Below are 21,363 nucleotides of genomic sequence, written 5' to 3'. Positions count from 1 at the left end.
GTTGAGACTGTTAGGAAATAAGTAAATATATATATTGCCTTCATTGTTTCAAGCCTCACATGAATTGATTACACAAAGCTGTCCTGTGCCTTTTTTTTCCCTCCCCATAATTCACATTTCACCAGCCTGGAAAAGCAGCATGGCATAGAGAAGCAGCGTGGCTCAGTGGAAAGAGCACGGGCTCTGGAGTCAGAGGTCATGGGTTCGAATCCCGACTCCGCCACATGTCTGCTGTGTGATCTTGGGCAAGTCACTTAACTTCTCTGGGCCTCAGTTACCTCATTGTAAAATGGAGATTAAGACTGTGAGCCCCACGTGGGACAACCTGATCAGCCTGTATCCTCCCCAGCGCTTAGAACAGTGATTTGCACATAGTAAGCGCTTAACAAATGTGAATTATTATTATTATTATAGTGGACAGAACACGGGCCTGGGATTCAGAAGGTCATGGGTTCTAATCCTGGCTCAGCCACGTGTCTGCTGTGTGACCGTGGGAAAGTCACTCGCATCTCTGTGCCTCAGTTAGCTCATCTGTAAAATGGGGTTAAAGACTGAGTCCCATGTGGTACAGGGACTGTGTCCAACCCTATTTGCTTGTATCTACCCCAGCGCTTAGTACAGTGCCTGGCACACAGTAAGTGCTTAACAAATACCACTCATCATTACTAGTGAAAAGGCAGCCTAGGTCTTCAAATGTTTTTAGTGATATTTTAAAAGTACGGTTTTCTCGGATATAGCAGTAAATGAGGGAAATAATTCAGTTGGTAAAATCAAATCAATCAATCAATCGTATTTATTGAGCGCTTACTGCGTGCAGAGCACTGTACTAAGCACTTGGGAAACACAAGTTGGCAACATATAGAGACGGTCCCTACCCAACATTGGGCTCACAGTCTAAAAGGGGGAGACAGAGAACAAAACCAAACATACTAACAAAATAAAATAAATAGAATAAATATGTACAAGTAAAATAAATAAATAAATAAATAAATAGAGTAATAAATATGTACAAACATATATACATATATACAGGTGCTGTGAGGAAGGGAAGGAGGTAAAACAAAACTAGCATTACAGAAAGTCATAGGAAATACATTGTCCATTAAGAACTTATTTGTACACAGTGAAGTCTTGTTTGGAGAATCAACAAATTGTCGTATTTTTCTTTCTTCCAAAACAAGAGAACTGGAACTCGTTTAAAACCAATATGAGCCCATTTTCGCAAGAGCTCTGTAGAGAGTTTCCATTTCCCAAATTACCCTCTGGGTGTTCAAAAATATCTTGAATGAAAAATAGCTTTTGCTTATCAATGCATTCTGCTTGGTCTGCAGAAATTTTAACAAGATCTTGACATTCCAAACACGTTAACCCTTGGAACTCGCCAAATGAATGAAAGTTTAGAAGCGTCAACAAAGCCAGGAGATAACACTTCTTTGTCCACCCAAGTAAAATGAAATAATCTGAGTTTGGGGACAGCATTAAATCTATACTTAAATTAAAACCTTCTATTGTATGGGGAGTGTCCATAGCGCTTTGACAATTCTGAAAAGTGAAAAGCAGTTCATAAGAATCCGCTTTTTCTTGTTCATGGGCTTTTAGGAATTGTGTCCAGCAATTCTTGGGTGACTGTCTCAAAACCTTTTGATGATTTTTTTGTAGCCTGCTAAATTCTATGAGGACTATATTCAGGAATAAGGCAGACAGTTTGGCATAGTGGAAGAGTGCTATTGTGTAAGAGGCATAGCCTAGTGCATAAAGCACAAGCCTAGGAGCTGGAGGACCTGGGTTCTAATCCTGGCTCTCCTGTTTGCCTGCTGTGTGACCTTGGGCAAACCATGTACTTTCTCTGTGCCTCAGTTTCATCAATTAATGGGGATTCCATACCTGCTCTCCCTTCTATTTAGACTGTGAGCCCCATGTGGGACGGGGAATATATCTGGCCTAACTTGTATCTACTCCAGCACTTAGAACAGAGTGTGACACATAGTAAGCGTTTAAGGACTACCATTTTCAAAAAAGCCAGAGTACCCACATTCGAGTTGAAACTCTGTCACTGGCCTGTTATAATGCTATTTGTTATGCTCTTATTTTGTTAGTATGTTTGGTTTTGTCTCCCCCTTCAAGACTGTGAGCCCGTTGTTGGGTAGGGACTGTCTCTATATGTTGCCAATTTGTACTTCCCAAGCACTTAGTACAGTGCTCTGCACACAGTAAGCGCTCAATAAATACAATTGATGATGATGATGATGATGATGTGCCAAGTACTGTTCTAAACACTGAGGTAATAATAATAATGATGGTACTTGTTAAGTGCTTACTATGTGCAAAGCACTGTTCTATTCGCTGGGGGGATACAAGGTGATCGGGTTGTCCCACGTGGGGCTCACAGTCTTAATTCCCATTTTACAGATGAGGGAACTGAGGCCCAGAGAAATTGAGTGACTTGCCCAAAGCCACACGGCTGACAATTGGCGGAGCCGGGATTTGAACCCACGACCTCTGATTCCAAAGCCCGTACTCTTTCCACTGAGCCACGCTGCACAAGATAATCAGGTTGTCCCATGTGGGACTCACAGTCTGAATCCCCATTTTACAGATGAGGTAACTGAAGCACAGAGAAATTAAGCGACTTGCCCAAGGTCACACAGCAGACGAGTGGTGGAGCCGGGATTCGAACCCATGCCCCCTGAATCCCAAGCTCATGCCCTTTCCCCTAAGTCATGCTGTTATGTGACAACCTCTCTGTACCTCTGCTTCCCCATGTGCAAAATGGGGTAATAATAATACCTGCCTTTCTACCTACCTCACAGTGTTATCCTGAGGGCAAAAAAGACATATGTTCCATGTGAGCACTTCAGGAATAAAAGTATTATACAAAACTAAGGAATCATTATTTTCCTTTGTTACATTGCAAGCTCCTTGAGAGCACGGATCATCTAATTATTCTATCATTCATTCAATGCTTACTGTGTGCAGAACACTGTACTAAGCACTGGGGCATACTCTCTCAAGTGCTTAATTCAAGGTCTGCCTGGAAGAAAGGCTCAATGACTGCAATTGACTGATTGGTTCATATTCTGTCATTAGTTCCAATGCCTTGTTGTATAACCAAGCATGGTTCCATAGAAGGGTTAAATAAAGCTGGATAATAATAATAATAATGGCATTTATTAAGCACTTACTATGTGCAAAGCACTGTTCTAAGCGCTGGGGAGGTTACAAGGTGATCAGGTTGTCCCACCTGGGGCTCACAGTTTTAATCCCCATTTTACAAATGAGGTAACTGAGGCACAGAGAAGTTAAATGACTTGCCCAAAGTCACACAGCTGACAAGTGGCAGAGCCGGGATTTGAACCCATGACCTCTGACTCCAAAGCCCCTGCTCTTGCCACTGAGCCACGACAGCTCTGATTCCCTCCAATGGAGGTGAGGAAAGAAAGGGAACCTTTCATTCTGACCACCCCCAGACAGACCATCACTGAGTAACCTAGAAATCTCAGTGAATTTTGGAATAGTAGAGGACATGCTAGAGGTCAGAGAAGGACAATCAAGATGATGACGGAAATGCAAAAGTCTACTTTAAGATGCGCTAAAAAAATTAGTCTGGAAAGACAAAGACTGAAAATCCTGAAGGGTATTTACAAGGTAAACAGAGTTTGTTGTTCACAAAGTCTCTCAACACCAGAAAGGTCGCCCGTTGAAGCTTGAAGGAGGTAGCATTAAGACAAATTAAAGAAACCACTTCACACGGTTGCTGATGAGCATATGGTATCAGTTGCCATAGTAATGAGTGTCATCCTAAAATATCAGGATTTGGATAAATACATGAATAGGTGGTTTGCAGTAAGTTTCTAGAGGGGAAAGGTAGAAAAAATGTTTCGGATGCTGAATGGTTCATCCCTACAGATATTAGATGATACAACCCCATCATTTTTATCCCTAAACATTTTGGGGGCTGTCCAGGAGTGAAACCATCACACAGAGCATCCTGTTGTCATGGTCAGAAACAATTCTAGGATTGGTGGACGGGCAGCTGTCTTCATCACTGTGGACCACCCCCTTCCCCCAGAAAAGCCATCTAACCTTGGCTTCACTGACACTGGTTTTTCTCCTTAGTACAGTGCTCTGCACATAGTAAGTTCACAGTAAACACAATCAATTGATTGATTCTCCTACTTCCTTGGCCTCTCCCTCAATGTCTTTTGCTGTCTCATCCTCTGCCTCTTACTCCCTAAGTGTGGGGATTTCTCAAGGCTTAATTTGGGTCCCCTGTTATTCTCCATCTAAACACACTCCCTTGGAAACCTTCAACTATCATCTCAGCATGGATGATGCCCAGATCTCCATACTTCACTCTGCTGCCTGGACCATTTTTTCTAAAAATAAATTCAGTCCAGGTCTCCCCACTCTTCTAAAATCTCTGATGTTTGCCTAACCATCTCCACATCAAATAGAAACTCCTTTCCACTGGCGTTCTATTCACTCAATCAGCTCTCCCCACTTTCTGCTCCAAGCCAGTCCGCACTCATCATCAATCAATCAATCAATCAATCAATCGTATTTATTGAGCGCTTACTATGTGCAGAGCACTGTACTAAGCGCTTGGGAAGTACAAATTGGCAACACATAGAGACAGTCCCTACCCAACAGTGGGCTCACAGTCTAAAAGGGGGAGACAGAGAACAGAACCAAACATACCAACAAAATAAAATAAATAGGATAGAAATGTACAAGTAAAATAAATAAATAAATAAATAAATAGAGTAATAAATATGTGCAACCATATATACATATATCATGCCAAACTACCCACAGAATTTCAATCTTGCCTGTCTCAGTGCCCACCCTCCGCTCTTATACTCTCTCTGGCCAGAAATTATCTACCCCTTCTAAGATAGACCACCACTCTTCCCAGCTAAGAAGCCTTGCTAAAATCTTATCTCTGTTTAACCCCTCACTTCCCCACCCAATTCGCCTCTGCTTCTGCATTGTCTGTGCATTTGGGTTTGCACACCTTAAGCACTTTGATACTCACCCCTTCCCCAGCCCCACAACATTTACGTACCTATCCTTATACTCTGTTAATGCCTCTAGCTGTAATTTATTTCAATGCCTGATTTCCCAGCTAGATTGTAAGCTCCTGGAGGCAGAAATCTACTGTACTGCACTTTCCCAAACGTTTGGTACAGTATTCTGCACAAAGCAAATTTACACATCGATAACTGATGGAGCTTCGCTCTTAACCTCTCAGAGCAGCCAAATTTGCTTAGAAGCTGTTAGAACCTGGATCAGCTGATTCTATCAGTGGCATCTGTACAGTCTATTAATAGAGCATAGACTTAGTCTTGGTCTTGGTTCCCCACGCTTTGTACTTGTTGGAAAAAATGTATCTGCTGAACCAAAGGTCAGCAACTTTTTTCAATCAATCCTCAATCATATTTATTCAGTGCTTACCTGTGTGCAAAGCACTGTATTAAGCACTTGGAAGAGTACAATATAATGATAAAACAGAGTTGGTAGGCATTTCCTGCCCTACAATGCACTTACACTCTAGAGGGGGAGAGGGACATTAATATAAATAAATTGTGGATAAGTACGTAAGTGCTGTGGAGTTGAGGAGGGTGGCGAATAAAGGGAGCAAATCAGGGTGACACAGAAGGGAATGGCAGAAGAGGACTAAGGGCTTAGTTAGGGAAGGCCTCTATAAGGAGATGTGCCTTCAATAAGGCTTTCCAGGTAGATGACCTCTGGATGTGAATCAAGAGGGCATTCCAGGCCAGAGGCAGGATGTGGGGGAGAGATTGGTTGCAAGACAGACAAGAATGAAGTACAATCAATCAAGCGTATTTATTGAGCGCTTACTGTGTGCAGAGCACTGTGCTAAGTGCTTGGGAAGTACAAGTTGGCAACATATAGAGACAGTCCCTACCCAACAGTGGGCTCACAGCCAAAAGGGGGGAGACAGAGAACAAAACCAAACATACTAACCAAATAAAATAAATAAAATAGATATGTACAAGTAAAATAAATAAATAAATAGAGTAATCATCATCATCATCATCATCAATCGTATTTATTGAGCGCTTACTATGTGCAGAGCACTGTACTAAGAGCTTGGGAAGTACAAATTGGCAACATATAGAGACAGTCCCTACCCAACAGTGGGCTCACAGTCTAAAAGGGGGAGACAGAGAACAAAACCAAACATACTAACAAAATAAAATAGAATAGATATGTAGAAATAAATTAAATAAATAAATAAATAGAGTAAAAAAATATGTACAAACATGTATACATATATACAGGTGCTGTGGGGAAGGGAGGGAGGTAAGATGGGGGGATGGAGAGGGGGACGAGAGGGAGAGGAAGGAAGGGGCTCAGTCTGGGAAGGCCTCCTGGAGGAGGTGAGCTCTCAGCAGGGCCTTGAAGGGAGGAAGAGAGCTAGCTTGGCGGATGGGCAGAGGGAGGGCATTCCAGGCCCGGGGGATGACGTGGGCCGGGGGTCGATGGTGGGACAGGCGAGAGCGAGGTACGGTGAGGAGATCAGCGGTGGAGGAGCGGAGGGTGCGGACTGGGCTGTAGAAGGAGAGAAGGGAGGTGAGGTAGGAGGGGGCGAGGGGATGGACAGCCTTGAAGCCCAGGGTGAGGAGTAATAAATATGTACAAACATATATACATATATACAGGTGCTGTGGGGAAGGGAAGGAGGTAAGATGGGGGGATGGAGGGGGGATGAGGGGAAAGAGGGGGATGAGGGGGAGAGGGGGAGAGGGGGACGAGGGGGGAAGTACAGTGAATAGGCTGGCAATAGAGGAGCAAAGTGTGGTGGCTGGGTTGTAGCGGGAGAGAATTGAGGTGAGGTAGGAGGGGACAAGGTGATTGAGGGATTTTTTTGCACATAAGAGCCAAACAAAATGAAATCTTTCAACTGTTTGGGGGCAAAGAGCAATCCCAGCTTACCCTGCCACCCAGTGAGGACGATGGGAACCCCACCGGTACCGGAGCGGGGGGGGGACGGCATCCTGTCAGAACAGGAAAGGTGGCTCCACCTTGGTCCCTTTTTGGTTCAGAGTGGCAGGACCTGACTGGTACTTCCTGCCCATAAAGAGGTTAGGTCTAACGGCATCATCATCATAGTACTAAGTCTCTATGCCATCCATTCATTAGATTATTCAATCATTTTTACTGAGCACTTTGTGCAAAGAACTGCACTAAGTGCTTGGGAAAGTACAATACAACAACAGACACATTCCCTGTCCATAACGAGCCAAGCATCTGTGCTCAAGAGCCACTTTGGATTCCTTCTAGATTGTGAGTCTGTTGTTGGGTACAGATTGTCTCTATCTGTTGCCTAATTGTACTTTCCAAGCGCTTAGTACAGTGCCCTGCACACAGTAAGCGCTCAATAAATACGATTGAATGAGTGAATGAATGAATTCCAAGAAGAAGCTGGTCTGCCTTCTTTGGCACAAGCGTTTTTGTCATCCACTGTGCTGCACTATGATAAATAATAATAATAATAATAATAATAATAATTGGCATTTGTTAAGCGCTTACTATGTGCACAGCACTGTTCTAAGTGCTGGGGAGGATACAGGGTGATCAGGTTGTCCCATGTGGGGCTCACAGTCTTAATCCCCATTTTACAGATGAGGTAACTGAGGCCCAGAGAAGTTAAGTGACTTGCCCAAGATCACACAGCAGACATGTGGTGGAGTCGGGATTCGAACCCATGACCTCTGACTCCAAAGCCCGTGCTCTTTCCACTGAGCCACGCTGAAGGGGACGGTAGGGAGAGAGAGACAGGAAATGAGCCAGAGAGATAGAGACAGAGAAAGAAAGATCCAAAGTCCTGTGAGTCAAAAGGACCTGGATCCTAATCCCAGCTCTGCCACTTTGCCTGCTGTGTGACCTTGGGCAATTCACTTCATTTCTCTGTGCCTCAGTTACCTCATCTGTAAAATGGGCCTTAAGACTCTGAGCCCCATTTGGGACATGGACTGTGTAGAACTTTGTATTTACCCTGTGCTTAGTACAGTGCCTGGCACATAGTAAGTTCTTAACAAATACCATTTAAAAAGAGAGAAAAAGAAAGAGGTGGGGGAGGAGGGAGAGCGAGAAAGGGGGAACAGGACGTTGAGGAAAATTTCTATGAGCATTTTTTACATGGTTATACTACAGAAGCATGTGAAAAATTTAGTCAAAACCTTACACTTTCAACTGAAATGTGGTATCAGTTTGAACATGCTAAGATCTTCGGTCACTTTCCTTGCAAAACTTTCAGTAGTTAGTATAATTTACAGGAATTTCTCAAGGTATTTTAAGGATAATTTGCCTCTTTTACAAACCAATGGTGAATTAGAGTGGAAGAGACCACCTAGGGATGAACACATCGAACAGAGAGTTAAGATCTTGGATACTTATCAGATAAACTTGTTTACTAGCTCTCCATATCAGCACAGTTGCCAAAGATCACCTTCAACTACTCATTAAGTGGCTTCTGTTTGGTTTCTTGGCAATCTCAACACTCCTCTTGATAAATATATGTATGCCCGTAGTTACCTCATCAAATGGCAATGGAAAGCAAAAGTTAAAAGAGTCTAGCAGTCATTGAACGCTTGTAGGATAGTAAATTAGAGCATCATTTTTAGCTTGGAATAAAGACCAACATATATAATTATTTTCTCCTCACACTAAGAAGCATCTAGAAAATCCTGAGCAACAGATGTTCCCACAATGGCCTGGGAAAATTCACTTGTTCACTGGAGAAGCAGCACGGTCTTGGAAAATGAATTTAGGACTGGGAGTCAGGAAATTTGGATTTTTAATCCCAGCTTTGCCACCTGCCTGTTGTATGACCTTGGGCAAGTCACTTAACTTTTTTTATGGTATTTATTAAGCCCTTACTATATGCCAGGCACTGAAGCAGTGTGGCTCAGTGGAAAGAGTACAGGCTTTGGAATCAGTGGTCATGGGTTCAAATCCCAGCTCCACCAATTGTCAGCTGTGTGACACTGGGCAAGTTACTTAACTTCTCTGTGCCTCAGTTACCTCATATGTAAAATGGGGATTGACTGTGAGCCCCCGTGGGACAACCTGATCACCTTACAGCCTCCCCAGCACTTAGAACCATGCTTTGCAAATAGTAAGCGCTTAATAAATGCCATCATTATTATTACTAAGCGCTGGGGTAGACATAAAATAATCGGGTTGGACATGGTCCCTGTCCCACATAGAACAGGCAATCTTAATCCCTATTTTACAAATGAGGTAACAAAGCACAGAGAAATTAAGTGACTTGTCCAAGGTCACACAGCAGACAAGTGGCAGAGCTGGGATTGGAACTCAGGTCCTCGACTCCCAGGCCCCCATGCTCTTTCCACTAGCTTCTCTAGGCTTCAGTTTCCTCATCTGTAAAATGGAATAAAATACTTATTATACCTCCCTTTTAGACTGTGAGCCCCCTAAGGAACAAGAGACTGAATTTGATTTGCTGGCATTGTATCTACCCTAGTGCTTGGCATGTAGTAGCACTTAAATGCCATAATAATAATAATAATAATTTTAATTATTTTTGCACTTGTCCCTATGAATTTGCATCTGCCTCAGTCTACCTGATAATTAAGCTTCTCTTCAATTCCACCCCTTCCTGACCCTCCCTCATCTTGAAGTTTCTGCAGACACAAATTCCTTGCCTGCCCATCTTCCCGCAACAAATCTCCCTCCCTGCCCCCACCAGCTCCTCATGACCCCATCTCTCAACTCTCCACTGTCAGCACCAGTCCCTGCTTTATTTTTATTTTTTTCTGTTTTTATTTAGCCACCCCTCATCCCCTGCCCCTTTCCCAGCTTGGAGTCCGCACCTCCCAGCTCTGCCAAAGCTAGGGACGGGGAGTGGTGAAGGAAAGGTGTTGTCTGTAGCCCAGTGATTCAGTGAACGTAAAAATGCCCGGGTGGATCGCTGTGTTGATGGGGCAGAAACAGAGGAGGGAAGAGTGGGTAGAAAGATGATTGGGGAAACAGGGCTGTTGGGGAAAGACAGGAAGGGAGGGAGGGAGGAAGGGGGGAAGGAAGAGAGGAAGGAAGAGAGGAAGGAGGGAGGAAGGAAGGGAGGAAGGGAGAGAGGAAGAGAGAGAGAAAGAGAGAGAAAGAGAGAGAGAGAAAGAGAGAAAGAAAGAGAAAGAGAGAGAAAGAAAGAAAGAAAGAAAGAAAGAAAGAAAGAAAGAAAGAAAGAAAGAAAGAAAGAAAGAAAGAAAGGAAGAAAGAAAGAAAGAAAGAAAGAAAGAAAGAAAGAAAGAAAGAAAGAAAGAAAGAAAAAGAAAGGAAGGAAAGAAGGAAAGAAGGAAGGAAGGAAAGAAAGGAAGAAGGAAAGGAAAGAAAGGAAGGAAAGGAAAGAAGGGAAAGAAAGAAAGAAAAAGAAAGAAAGAAAGAAAAAAGAAAGAAAGAAAGAAAGAAAGAAAGAAAGAAAGAAAGAAAGAAAGAAAGAAAGAAAGAAAAAGAAAGGAAGGAAGGGAGGGAGGAAGGGAGGAAGGAAGGAAGGAAAGAAGGAAGGAAAGAAGGAAGGAAGGAAGGAAGGAAGGAAAGGAAAGAAAGGAAAGAAAGGAAAGAAGGGAAAGAAAGAAAGAGAGAAAGGGAAGGAGGGAAGGGGGGAAGGAGGGAAGGAAGGAGGGAAGGAGGGAAGGAGGGAAGGAGGGAAGGAAGGAAGGAAGGAAGGAAGGAAGGAAGGAAGGAAGGAAGGAAGGAAGGAAGGAAGGAAGGAAGGAAGGAAGGAAGGAAGGAAATCCCATGCTCTTTCCACTGAACGCTGCTTCTCTAGTTTGTTCAAAAGTATTTGAAATCAAGATTCAGTACTTGGTTTCTCTCTTTTTTTAGGCTGTAAGCCCAATGTGGGACCGGGACTGTCTGAGCCGATGATCTTCTCTCAGCACCACTGCTCAGTACAGTGCTTGAAACACTTTAAGTACTTCACAAAAACCATTTATTATTATGGAGCAGCTGATAAATTACACCAAACACACCATAAGCTCTCTCCTGGCAGGTTGGGAAAGTGACGGCGTGATGGGGACACACACACACTTTTCTTTTCTTTTTAATCACAGGTTGGGAAAACATTGACAAGTATTTTTCCATGAATATCAGTAATTTAAGACAGTCACTTATAGCGGTAGTGGATGTTCCCCTTGTCTTGTTTTTCATGGCAATTATCAAGCATTCCCTAATTTATCCACTTAAGCGCTGAGGTAGCTAATAACTGTGATATTAAGTGCTTGCTATGTGCCAAACACAGTGCGATCAGATACGAAACAGAAGCAGCATGGCTTAGAGAAGCAGCGTGGCTCAGTGGAAAGAGCCCGGGCTTTGGAGTTGGAGGTCATGGGTTCAAATCCTGCTCCACCAAGTTTATATATATTTGTACAGCTTTATTACTCTATTTTACTTGTACATATTTAGTATTTATTTTGTTAATGATGTGTATATAGCTTTAATTCTATTTGTTCTGACAATTTTGACACCTGTCTCCATGTTTTGTTTTGTTGTCTGTCTCCCCCTTCTAGACTGTGAGCCCGTTGTTGGGTAGGGACCATGTCTATATGTTGCTGACTTGTACTTCCCAAGCGCTCAGTACGGTGCTCTGCACACAGTAAGCACTCAATAAATACAATTGAATAAATGAATGAGTCTGAAGTACAAAGAGGGAGCAGGAATGATGATGATGATGGCATTTGTTAAGCACTTACTATGTGCCAAGCACTGTTCTAAGTGCTAGGACAGATACAAGGTTGTCCCACATGGGGCTCACAGTCTTAATCCCCATTTTACAGATGAGGTAACTGAGGCACAGAGAAGTTAAGCAACTTGCCCAAACTCACCCAGCAAACAAGTGGTGGAGCAGGATTGAAACCCATGACCTCTGACTCCCAAGCCCAATTTGTATTTCCCAAGTGCTTAGTACAGTGCTCTGCACACAGTAAGCGCTCAATAAATACAATTGAATGAATGAAGCCCATATTCTTGCCACAAAGTCATGCTGCTTCTACATGTTATGTCAACAGGTAAGCACCAAGATTGAGACTAACCCCACCTACTCTTAACCCCATAGCACTTATGTACACATTTTCATTCACTCAAACATATTTACTGAGCACTATACTGTGTGCAGAGCACTGTACAAAGCACTTGGGGAGAGTACAATATAACAATAAACAGACATTCCCTACCCATAATAAGTATGTTATTTATTTCTATTAATTCATTAATTCATTCAGTCATATTTATTGAGCGCTTACTGTGTGCAGAGCACTGTACTAAGTGCTTGGGAAGTACAAGTTGGCAACATATAGAGACGGTCCCTACCCAACAACGGGCTCACAGCCTAGAAGGGGGAGACGGACAACAAAACAAAACATATTAACAAAATAAAATAGAATAGTAAATATGTACAAGTAAAATAAATAGAGTAATAAATCCGCACAAACATATATACAGGTGCTGTGGGGAGGGGAAGGAGGTAGGGCGGGGGGGATGGGGATGGGGATCATCCCCATAATGTCTGTTTCCCCCCGCAAGACTGTAAACCCATTATGGGCTAATTGTATTGTCCCACATAGTAAGTGCTCAGTAAATACCACAATTATTATTACACCGCTTTTCAAATGTCACCTTATTTCACTAATTCTAAGGTTATTCACTATGTAGATTACTGAAATTCTGATGTTCCCTCAAAGAGAACTTTAGCTTGATAAAAGTTCCATGATGCACATGCCCAATCCTTGTAAGTAATCTTCGTTCTCATGAGCTAAAGCCTGATCTTAAGAAATGAGGTCATTAAAACTGGCAGACTCCCGCAATACAGTCCAATCTGCCTACAATGCACTATCAGCCAAATTAAATTCAGTACACAAACCTCTTCAACCTTTAGGCGTCTCAGATCTTTAATGCACAAACGCTTCCCGGATTCTTGAATTACAAGTATATATTCCAAAGAAAAGAACTGGAAAAAAGATACAACTCCCTGGAGTCTGTTAGGAACTCAGTCTCGGGTTCCTGAAACCCAATGATGTTTTCTATGTTCCTCGAGATAACGTTCTAATGTTCTGTTCCCAAACTAGAGTCTCTAGTCTTCTGTGTGATCTTGATATTGACTAATGTAAAGTACTTAGGACTATTTGGTTGTACACAACATGACATATGAGAAACTAAATTTCTCAACCGCCACTTTTAAGCAGCTCTTTGACAGAAATGCAGACTGCCATCCGGCCTTGAAATGTATTTGATATCCTCATTATTTGTGGTGTGGTAATCCGTTTTCACTGCTCAGTGACTCGTCTTATAAGTATTTCTTGAAAGCCCTAGACATTTCCCTTCTGTAGGAACTAGAACAATGATTGAAATTAACAGATTTATGAACACTGGGAAGATCCTAATAACATTTTTTTAGGAACATCTGCCTAAACCACCACCCTATTAGTGCCATATAAATAGGGCTTTACTTTTAGTGTTGAATCATACCTCCAACTCGGCAGGCATATTAGAAAACCAAATGTTTCCTACACACAATCTGACTTCCTGGTAATAGATTGAACTCTGCTTTCTAAATAATGGAATTAATAGCTGAGTTATGTAGTCAATTTGACTAGTGAGGTCCCAAGATGGAGACTTTCTAGATAGTATCAGGAGGCCTCCTCTGGTCCTAGAAGTTTGTAGTTTAATGGAAGGATCTATTTGTCTTTCTACCCATATATATATAGCTGTGGACAGGAAACACGTCCACCATCTCTACTGCATTATACTCCAAGTGCTTGGTACAGTTCTCTGCACAGAGTAAGCATTCAACAAATACCACTGATGATGAGAAACCCTGCTTGTACCTAAATGATCTTGATTATTTAGATCTGACAGTGTAATTCTGACCTACTCGGGGGTTGCTTAAAAAACAGTCAATGACATTTGGTAGATTCATATTTTCATTTGCTACTAACTTCTTATCAATGGAGGCTCCTTACGGAGAAGCATTTTCTAGGAGAATTTGAAAAAGATGATAGTAAAACAGTCATACTATCGCAATGATATCTCCTCCTGGAAATCTTTTCCCTTGGATTTACTGCCTCAAGTTTAGGGAGAACATATTTTGCAGTATCTTGAGAAGCAGTGTCAGTAGTGGAAAGAGCATAGGCCTGAGCATCAGAGATCCTGGATTCTAATCCCAGCTCTGTCACTTGTCTGCTGTGTGATCTTAGGCAAGTCGTTTATCTTCTCTGTGCCCTTGTTGCCTCATCTGTAAAATCCGACTGGATTACTGCATCAGCCTCCTTTCTGACCTCCCAACCTCCTGCCTCTCACCACTTCAGTCCATACTTCACTCTGCTGCCCGGAATATCTTTCTACAGAAACATTCAGAGCATGTCACCCCCCTCCTCAAAAATTTCCAGTGGTTGCCTGTACACCTCCTTATCAAAAAAACCTCCTCACTATTGGCCTTAAAGCTTTCCATCACCTTGCCCCCTCCAACCTCACCTCCCTTCTCTCCTACATCCCAGGCTGCACACTCCGCTCCTCTGGTGCTAACCTTCTTACTATGCCTCGATTTCACCTGTCTCGCCTCCAACCCCTGGAATGCCCTTCCTCCTCAAATCCTCCAATCACTCTTCCCCCCCTTCAAAGCCCTACTGAAGGTACACCCCCTCCAAGAGGCCTTCCCAGACTAAGCCCCGCTTTTCCTCAGCTTCCCTTCCCTTCCACCTCACCGCAACTTGCTCCCTTTGCTCTTCCCCCCTCTCCTGGCTCCACAGCACTTCTATAATATTCTAAAATTTACCTTGATGCCTGTTTACTTGTATTGATAACTGTCAGCTGTGTGACTTTGGGCAAGTCACTTAACTTCTCTGTGCCTCAGTTACCTCATCTGTAAAACAAGGATTAATATTGTGAGCCCCACATGGGACAACTTGATCACCTTATAGAACAGTGCTTTGCACATAGTAAGCGCTTAACAAATACCAAAATTATTATTATTATTATGTCTGTCTCCCCCTCCTCTAGACTGTGAGCCCATTGTGGGCAGGGATTGTCTCTCTTTATTGCTGTATTGTACATTCCAAGTGCTTAGTTCAGTGCTCTGCACGCAATAAGTGCTCAATAAATACCATTGAATGAATGAATGAATAAAATGAAAATTAAATACCTGTTCCTCTTCGTACTTACACTGTGACCTCCCCGTGAGGCAGAGACTGTTTCAACCTGATTATCGTGTATCTACTACAGTGTTTGGAACATAGTGCACACCTAAATGCCCTTATTATTAGGTAGAATTGTGTCTATTTCATTTGAAGAGGAACTGCACTCATTTTCTTTGCCTTCTTGTAGTCACTTATCACTCAGCCAACAAAGCTTTGTTGCTCCTCTCATGTACAGAGGAATTAGAATGTGGCAGAGATTAGTTAAAATGCTAAAATATCTTATAACAGGACTCCTCTTTGATTTCAAGCTAGATTTACTTTAGCTATTTTGGAATGTTCTTACAGTGCAGCCGACTGAAAGGCTGATTCTGAATAATACTATCCAGTGTAGAAAAATCAAGGAGATATTTCTCTCAACTGTTACTCAAAGGGAAGAAAATATGCCCTCCTGCATTGCAGATTGGACAGGAGGCTCTTTCCCCATCATCTGACGCTTCGACTAATGTTAAAATTCAGTTCAGCACTTGTGATCTTTCCCCTATTGCTATTGTGAGCTAAAGGTTCTTTGAATCTAAATCTTAACTCACGGCCCAAGTCTTCATGGTTGCTCCTGATTACTTCAGTGTCAGATCAAGGGATGGAAGATCTTAGTAAATCCTTCAGGCCTAATGATTAATAGGAAAGAAAAATGTTCCCTTCAGTTGAGTTGAATTATTAATGTTCTGGGTCCTGCTTTAGATTTTGAAATGGAGATAGTAAGGTTTCTGAATAAAGAAGACTTTTTTGGATTTCACACACTGTAAAGACTGTCAACAAAGCTCAAATTGAGATAGGCAATGCCCATGTAGCTATAATACTTTTGCTCTTAAAAGATTAATGAGAAAGGGTAAAACCTAGAAGCAGATACTAAACTGCTCTTTGCTTGGTTTTTGTCTTTTACAACCACTAACTCCTTCTGCCTATACCCTAAAATGTTTGTGTGGTTGTGTGTTCAGCGCATCCAAGAGACTTTTAAAGCCATATCTTCGCTCACATTATTTTTGTGCTACTGTAAATTGAACTAATCATTTTTAATAGAACAGAATAAAAACAATTAAAGACTATTTTGTGGAGTGGTTGATAATTCTGAAAATGACTCATAGGTAGTTTTGTCATCCATGTGGTATTTGTTAAGCGCTTACTATGTGGCAAGCCCTGTAGTCCACACTGAGGTAGACACAAAATCATCGGTCGCACATGGGGCTCACTGTCTAAGTAGGAGGGAGAGCAAGTATTGTATTTTACAGATGAGGGAACTAAGGCTCTAGAGAAGTTAAGTGACTTACCCAAGGTCACACAGTGGGTGACCCAGGTGTTCTGACATTCAGGCCCATGCTCCTTCCACTAGGCCACACTGCATTCCCTTTAAGGAACATAACCAGATGCATAACTGAAGTTAGATTCATTCATTCATTCAATCGTATTTACTGAGCGCTTATGGTGTGCCGAGGTACTAAGCGTTTGGGCAGTACAATCTCATCAGAAGATCAGATTAGCGAAGCAGCATGGTTTAGTGGAAAGAGCCCGGGCTTGGGAGTCATGGGTTCTAATCCCGACTCCGCCACTTGTCAGCTGTGTGACTTTGGGCGAGTCACTTAGCTTCTCTGGGCCTCAGTTACCTCATCTGTAAAATAGGGATTAAGGTTGTGAGCCCCAAGTGGGACAACCTGATTACCTTGTATCCTCCACAGTGCTTAGAACAGTGCTAGGCCCATAGTAAGCGCTTAACAAATACCATAAGTTTGTTATTACTAAGTCCTTAATCAACTCACTCTTTCTCTACCTCCCTCCCTCTTTTTCTCTTCTCCCTCTCTTCCCACCAACCTGTGACCAGTTATAGCTAAAAAAGTTGCTTCCTTCAAAATCTTTAGAGCATCCATGGTCCAGAAGAATTGAAAATTCATGTCTCACTGGTCTCACCAACAACATGTGGCGAAGGGACTGTTCTGTGAAAAGATATTTCCTTGCCAAGCTATTTATCTCCATTTCAATTTGGAGAATTGGGATTTTCCAATTAAAATAGAAGAAAATAAGTCTGAAAATTGTGAAAGGCTATGTATATATTATCTTAATCTTACATTTCTACATGGATAGATCTGTATTTATGTGCCTCTGTGACCCACATTTCTATTAATAGCCCAGTTAAATCTGACCTATTGCCAGACAAGAAAGTAGAAATAGCTATTTAAAAAAGATGCAGCCATTATTTTTGTCCAAGTGGTCCCAAAGAGAGTGAGGGCAGATAAGATTCTGCTTCTGCCCTGACCCAGTGGGTTTACACTGGTATATCCCAGGGTTTTGGGGTATAATAGTAATAATCGTCTTTGTTATGTGCCAAACACTATACTAAGGACTGGGTTAAATGCAAGATAATCAAATTCGACACAGTCCCTGTTCCACAAGGGGCTTACATTCTAAATGGGAGGGAGGGCAGGTATTTATATCCCCATTTTACAGATGAGACTGAGACCCAATGAAGTGACCTTCCCAAGGTCACACAGAAGGCAAATGGCACAGCTGGATTTAGAACCCAGGTCTTCTGACTCCCAAGCCAGTTCTCTTTCTACCTATCCATACTGCTTCCCTATGAGTACAGGAGGGAAATAGAAGGGGGGAAGTAAATCTCAGGGTTTATTACGGTACAGGTCAGCTCCCAGGTCAATAATAATAATAATAATGACATTTATTAAGCGCTTACTATATGCAAAGTGCTGTTCTAAGCACTGGGGAGGTTACAAGGTGATCAGGTTGTCCCACAGGGGGCTCACAGTCTTCATCCCCATTTTACAGATGAGGGAACTGAGGCACAGAGAAGTTAAATGACTTGCCCAGAGTCACACAGCTGACAATTGGCGGAGTCGGGATTTGAACCCCTGACCTCTGACTCCAAAGCCCGGGCTCTTTCCACTGAGCCACACTGTTTCTCTATAATAATAATGGCATTTATTAAGCGCTTACTATGTGCAAAGCACTGTTCTAAGCATGGGGAGGTAACAAGTTGATCAAGTTGTCCTACGGGGGGCTCACAGTCTTCATCCCCATTTTACAGATGAGGTAACTGAGGCACAGAGAAGTTAAGCGACTTGCCCAAAGTCACACAGCTGACAGTTGGCAGAGTGGGATTTGAACCCATGACCTCTGACTCCAAAGCCTGGTCTCTTTCCACTGAGCCACGTTGAGGTCAAGTTTAGAGAGCCCTCTAGGCTTTAAGTCCACTGTGGGCAGGGAACGTATCTACCAACTCTTATATTGTAATAATAATAATAGTAATAATTATGGTACTTGTTGAGCACTTACTATTTGCTAGGCACTGTTCTAAGTACTGGGGTAGAGTCAAGATAATCAGGTTGGACACAGCCTCTGTCCCACATAGGGCTCATAGTCTTAATCCACATTTTTACAGATGAGGGAACTGAGGCTCAGAGAAGTGAAGTAATAATAATGATGGCATTTGTTAAGCGCTTACTATGAGCAGAGCACTGATCTAAGCGCTGGGGGGGACACAAGGTGATCAAGTTGTCCACGGGGGGCTCACAGTCTTAATCCCCATTTTACAGATGAGGGAACTGAGGCTCAGAGAAGTTCCCAAAGTCACACAGCAGACAAGTGGCAGAGCCAGGATTAGAACCCATGAGCAAGCATTTAGTGCAGTGCTCTGCACATAGTAAATGCTCAGTAAATGCAACTGAGGAATTGTAAGCAGGTCGATTCCCCTTGAGTCACGTCATTAGTGACTCAAACACCTTATGTAAGCCAAAACCAATTTGTCTCTTGGGGAACCTGGACACCAGGTGACCAGCTGGAGTCAGTCTCAATCTTTGGCTTTCTTAGTCAATGGTTTGAAGTATTAAGATGTCAGTATATAGCTATATCCACTAGCTGCATTCAGAAGTAACTTAATTTCTACATATCCTTCAGCAGATAGATATGCAGAACGTACACTGTATTCCAAATGGTACATTGACTATGCAAACATTCCCAAAGTTTGGGAGCCTGGAAGTTCAACCTAGAGCAAACAAACCCCAGCTTCAAGGTCTTGGAAGTTCTGAATGGAACTGAATGGAGTGGAATTTACTGAGCACTTGCTGGGAAGACCACTGTACTAAACACTTGGGAGAGCAAGTAGACACAACCCCTGTTCTCAAGCAGCTTTGGTAATAGTAAATATTACACAGGGATTAAACTTCTAGTTGTGATTAGGCCAAAAAAAACTTACTGGAGAAAGGAAGGAGAATGTTCAAGAGCCAACTGCGTCCCTGATTAGGAGAACTTTAAAATGGGAGAGCATTATCTTTGTAAAAACCAACTAGCTTTGGATAATCAGGGTTCTGTGTGTGTGTTTGCCCATATGTGTAGTGGTGGTTAGTGTTAGGAATCAAAACATTTTATTCTGGGAACCTTGACCGTTAAATGATTTGCAGAACAAGGAGGCTAGGGAATCAATTCCACACTGGTTAGGCATCAAGTCAGGGATAAATTGTTTTGTGTCTAGGAAACATAAAACAACAGGCCATCTGGGAGACATTTTGCCAAATTCAAACAGTACACTGCGTATTTGAATACAAATGTGGAAATCATTTTTGTAGGTGTGGAGGCAATCCCCCCAAAGGAGTTCTCCTTCAGCACTTGGAGGGCCCTTAACAAAGAACACTTATCACTGCAATCCTGTTAAATCCTCATGAAAATCTTTATAACAATTTCCCTAAATTGCATGATGTGCAACTTTAAATGGGTCTGTGTTGGGAATAGAGCAAGCAGTTCCTTAAATTAATTCTGTAGTTAATTCCCTAAAGACCATATAGAGTGCACCGTAATGGCTTCGCCCAATTTATGCAGACACATGTTGGGCAATTTGTCATTCTAAAGAAAACAGCCTTTCACAGCTGTAATTTGATCTAAACATCTGGGGCCAACGTGAAGGGAAAGTAATTCATTTAATGCAAACATAATAAAGGTGATCACAAAATGCTGCAGAGAAGAACCTACTTTTCATCAAGGAACTATTTTTATGTTTTCCCTCTGGCAAAACACTGAACAATGATTCCCTCACTTTAACCTGAAGATTCACTCTGAAGAAAGTTTTACACAGTGGGTTCCAGGCCAATATAAATAATGCCTAAGGGAGAGAGGTGGGAAAAATGAGTGGAAGAGTGAGAAAGAGACAGAGAGGGAACAACAAAGTGAATGGGAGATGGGAGAAAGAAAGAGTTAGCTGTCCATAATAATTAAGGATAATCACATGGTATTTGTTAAGTGTTTATGACACACCAAATATGTACTAAGGGCTGGGACACAGACAAGATAATCAGGCAAAACGCAGTCCTTGTCCCATATGGGGCTCGCAGGGAGAGCAGGCAAGAAAACAACAACTGATTGTCTAGTTTTTAGATGAGGAAGCTGAGACACGGAAAAGTGAAGTGACTCCCCCAAGGTCAAACAGCAGCCAAGTGGTGGAAGCGGGATTAGAACCCAGACCTTCTGACTTTCAAGCCTGGGCTCTTCCCACACTTTCTCTGCTGCTTCTGTGATATTTAAAGGTAATACAACTGATGGTGAGATCCTAGCCAGGCGTAGAGGTATAATTGGAAGGCCTGTGAGTCTCTGACAATCTACTGTTCTTCATTCACAGAGCTCACTGCTGGTTTACGATCCAACACTGCCTTTATTCTGATTTTCTGATTTCCCCAGATCCTCTGCTCGGGAGCCAGCCCCGCCCCAGAGAGCATACAAACAGGGAATCCACGTAACCAAGTGGAAAGATCACCTACTTGGGAATCAGAGAACCTTGATCCTAATCCCATCTCTGCCACTTGTCTGCTGTGGGACTTTGAGCAAGACACTTAACTTTCTATGCCTCAGTTCCCTCATCTGCAAAATGGAGATTCATTATACGTTCTCCCTCCTACTGGAGCCTCATGTGGGACCTGGTTATCTTCTATCTCCCTCAGCACTCAGTACAGGGCTTCGCAGTAAGCGCTTAACAAATACCACAATTATGAAATGAAGCAGCCACTGTAGGATACATCATCAAAGGGGACCTCTGCTAGGGCAAGAGTGGTAGCAGTATCAGTAGTGGCCTTCATTGAGACCCCCATTTGTTTCAGAGGAAGCAGCGTGGGCTAGTGGAAAGACCACAGGCCTGGAGGTC

This window comes from Tachyglossus aculeatus, chromosome 14, assembly GCF_015852505.1.
Source record: "Tachyglossus aculeatus isolate mTacAcu1 chromosome 14, mTacAcu1.pri, whole genome shotgun sequence".
Lineage (NCBI taxonomy): Eukaryota > Metazoa > Chordata > Mammalia > Monotremata > Tachyglossidae > Tachyglossus > Tachyglossus aculeatus.
The sequence above is the reverse complement of the archived record's forward strand: the minus strand, read 5'-3'. Positions refer to the sequence as shown.